The sequence below is a fragment of the Carlito syrichta genome, unplaced genomic scaffold (genome assembly GCF_000164805.1).
Source record: "Carlito syrichta isolate Samal-C Ts95f unplaced genomic scaffold, Tarsius_syrichta-2.0.1 Scaffold308797, whole genome shotgun sequence".
Classification (NCBI taxonomy): Eukaryota; Metazoa; Chordata; class Mammalia; order Primates; family Tarsiidae; genus Carlito; species Carlito syrichta.
The window spans coordinates 42256-46950 of NW_007252893.1; positions in this window are offsets into that span (position 1 = coordinate 42256).

A 4695-nucleotide genomic window follows, 5' to 3' on the forward strand; every position below is an offset into this window, starting at 1 on the left:
TGTTGTTGTTTGATGTTGTTGCTGTTGGGACCAAAGTTTAAAATATTATAAATTGTCAGGCAGAAAGAAATATGTCATGCCTCAGAATTTTAGAACAATTAGGAATTTTAGACATCATCTATAGAATTACTTAATTTGTAAAGTGAGAAACCTGAGTGTCCAAGAGGATCTTACATCTGACAATAGTCCTTCCAAAGGAAGGATGCCCTTCATAACAACTTCTGAATCTGACTTTCCCCGTTTTTTAAAAATAGATTTAAAAAATTCATTTCTCAGTTGAAATGCTGATTGGAACAATTGATTGGAACAATTCTGTTGCTATCACCATTAGGGGAAATTAATATTTACACTCCATCCTGAGATGGTTATTTAGTTCTGCTAAAACATGACTTAACTGTACTCATAACCTTGTTGTAATTAAGAATAGCTTTCTTTTAAGTAGGAAAGCAGACAGAGGATTTTAAGTAAGGAAATAGTTTTCATTTTTTGTTGATTAAAAGAATTGTTTGGGTGTTGTGGCTCACACCTGTAGTCCCAGCTACTTGGGAGGCTGAGGCAGAAGAATCACCTGAGCCCAGGAGGTCAAGGTGGCTGTGAGCCATGATTGTGCTACTGTGTGCCAGCCTGGGCGACAGAGTGAGACTCCAACTCAAACCAAAAAATTAAAATAAAATTAAAAAGAGAAAAAAGTCATTTTAGAAAAAAAAGTATGACTATCCACACTTAGATTGCCTATCATTCTCTCATTAGCCTTTCTTGTCTAAGCGTATTCATAATATTTAAGCTGTTTACGTGTATTCATAATATTTCCAATCTATTTACTTTGTGTTTCTACCTGAGAATGTTCTTTTTAATTTGTATCAGATGTTCCTGGTCTAAGAATGGTCAGTCCCCACTGTTTTAAGCTTAATTTGCTCTTAAGCAGCTTCTTATCTAAGTCCTTGTTAAGATATTCAATAATTATTCTGTTTCTGGTATACTGTTGATTCCTCCTTTTCCGCAATTCATCCCATGGTCCTCTATGTTTGAACTGAAGCAATGTTCCCTTTATTTACTTACTTAGTCTCTTCCCTGGTTTTGGTAGTCATATCTATGGTGCTAAGTTACCACCCTAGAAACGTCTCATTCTGCTCCATCCATAAATACGTCCCCTTGAGGATTTTACTATGTCTTGTCAACCTTAAAATTTTAAAGATAGTATTACACTTAGAATACAACCAGCATATGCCTTATAATGTTATCCTTTGTAATAAATTACTGTTTTCTCAGAATTAACAGATAAATATGAGTTATTCATCTTTGTATCCTAGTAGTAAGCACAATATCTGAAGTGATCTTAGTATTTAGTAATGCTTATTAAAAGAAGGATGCATTGAATGAGCCATAAATCATGCAGAATTCTTTTTTTTTTTGGAGTCACTCTTTCACCTAGATTGGAGTGCAGTGGCTGCTCCCGGCCACCGCAGCCTCGACATGCTGGGCTCCGGCGATTCTTCTGCCTCAGCCTTCCAAGTAGCTGGAACTACAGGCATGCGCTACCACACCCAGCTAATTTTTGATTTATTGTAGAGATGTGGTCTCACCAACTTTCCCAGGCAGGTCTCGAACCCGCGGGCTCAGGCAACCACTCACCTCCGCCTCCCAAAGTGCTGGAATTACAGGCTGAGCCACCGAGCCCGGCCCAGAATTCTTTATTCAGATGCAAGGTGATAATTCAGAATTATCTTCAGGAAGATATTTATTTTCAGATTCTTAAATTTTCTTTAAACTCTGTTCTTAGACTTGTGATTAAGTGATGCTTCAGAGTTTAAATGTGTTCATATTAGCTCCCATAATATATAGACTTGTCTGCCATGGATATTTAGGAGCCTAGATACATGAAATGGCAAGTATTGTTATTTCATCATGATATATTCATTTATCCAGAGGCAGTTGAATAAAAGCATTTTTCTTTGTAAAGCAGTCTTCTAAAGTCATCTATATTATTTTGCATTTTTATTGCTCTATTCCTCTAAGGAGCACAAGATGCTTTATCAAAAGGTTTTTTTATTTTTATTTTTTTTAACACAGAACCTCTCTGGCACAGGTAAATGTGCATAAAGTCATACATAATACTGTTTTCTCTATTATAAATTTAATCTTCATTAAGAAAAAATGGGAATATTTAATCACTTAAAAATCTAAAGACAAAAACATTGAATATTTCATAAAATGGACTTTAAAAAGTCAACAGCAAAGGATATTTCTTATTTGGTTTCCACTAGCAATAATTAGGATGCTTTTGTTTTGTTTTGTGTTTTGACCTTACAGATTTACTCATATCCCCTTTGATAGGGATATTTAGTTCAATTTTGGTGTGATGAATTTGAGAGATACAGTCAAATTCATTTTAAGAGATACAGTCAGTACTTGTGGTAAGAGCTCATATGTTCTAATCTTTCAAAAAGTATGTGCAAAAGTAATTTCAAAAGTAAATTTATGCACGATAATTATTGTATTCATTATTTTATATGCTAGTGATATTCTCAGTTCATATAAACACTAAGCAAACAAAAGTCATCTTTCTAGCATTGATTTTTATTACAAAGGGGTACAGTACAAATAAAAACTGAGTTCTGGTACATATAATTTGTATAACTTACTGTAAGATCGCAATATGGAAATTTAATCATAAAACTATTAATTTAATAATCATAAAACTTTTGAATTCTTTTCCTCATCCATACACTTCTCATTCCTGGACTAAAAATCTATAAAATGAATTTAAAAGTATATGCAAGAGAAATTTTACATATTTTATAAAGGCAGAAAAGCTATAGATAAACTAAATACTCTGCAGTAGAAAGCACATTAACTAAATACAGTATAGTCATTTAATGGAATAGTATGTAAGTTATTATAGTAATAACAATAAACTTAAGAATGATTAGACTATATACTGCTAAGTAAAAAAAGTAAATTACCAATTTTACTTACGCTATCATTAAAATATTATAGATATTTTATATGCCTACTGACACAAATGGAAAGAAATTATTGCTCAATTTGAATAATTGCAGAATCAATCTTTTCTATTAACTTCCATATTCAATAGGCTATCACTCCATATCAATTCAATTCAATACACTCCTAGAATAAAATGCTTTTGCTATAGTTTTACGCATTTTAAATTCCATAGCTTGAAAGGAAGGCTCTCCATTAGCTAAACCTGTCTACCTCTCCATCCTAATCTTTTTCTACTTCAGTGAAACACACAAACCACTTTAGAATAATAAGTTGCCATTTCATGAACGTACCATGCATTCTCATAATTTGGGGACATTTTACATGTTATATCTGCTCTTTGCAACACTATTTTTTTATCTTGTTGAGTGAGTTGATACTGGTCATCTTTTAGAATTTTGCTCAAGTGTTCACTCTGACAGCTTTCTTGTCCTATACTTTCCATCACTCTAATTGTTAGATATTTCATGTTAAGCCAGATGGCATCCTGGGCAGCTATTATATTATTCTTTATATGTCTAACTTTTGGCATAGAAGTATGTAGCAACCACCAACATATATTTAGCATAATTAAGTCAAACAGGTAAAAATAGAAATAGTTTTATGTCTTATACAGTGAATTATTTACTAAGATTTTTTTTAAGGTTTCTGTTATGTTGTTTTCATAAAAAATGAAAATGAAAACTTAATAATACTTGAGTGACAGTTAAATGAAATATTACTTAATCACAAAAATCAAGGTGGCTAGTATGAAAAGTCAATATAAAAAATTATAGTCTCAAGAAATCAGAGAATTTAAATTTTGGAAAATAATTTGTGTTTTTTTATAGTATATCAAAACTATTAAAATATTAGATATGGAGCTAATCAAATATGTGCATGATAGATACTGACAATTATAAAATATTAGTGATGGAAATCGAAATCTTAAACAAAGAGACGTATTATATTCATAGACTGGAAGTCTCAAAGTTTTTAAGATACAAATACTTCCCTAAGTTAAACTAAAGATTACACAAAATTATAATTAAAATCCAAAAAGAGATTTTGATAAAAATGTATAAACTGAACCTAAAACTTATTTGAAAAGGCAAAGTGTCCAGAACAATAAGCAAAATTTTTGGTAAATTTGGATAACTCATACTACCTGATCTTAACACTTATTATATAAAACCACAATCATCAGCACATTGTGATTTTGTTATAAAGGTTGATGAATAAATCAATGGAGCGAGCAGAAATACATCCACATATATATGTTCAGCTGATTTTTTGAAGGACGATCAAACAGAGAAAGCATGAATTATTGAAAAACAGTAAATGAACAACTGGATATTCAAATTTAGTGAGAGATAAAGAAAAAGAGAGAGAGACTCATTCTGGCATATATATATATTTGTATTTGTATATATATATATATATATATGGCACAATGTAAAGTATAGACCTAAATCTAAACAGCATAACATCAAGAAAAAACTATGGTAGAAAATTTTCTTTTTTTTTTTTCATGAGAACTTTCATTACCTCAGGTAAGGAAAAGACTACTTAGATAAAAATCCAAAAGTAGAACTGAGCAAACAAAAATTTATAAATTGCCTTCCATCAAAATTAAAAAGCAAATCACTGGAATAGAAGAACTAAGGAGCATAATCATATAACTGTAGTGATAAATGCAAATGTGAAAATATT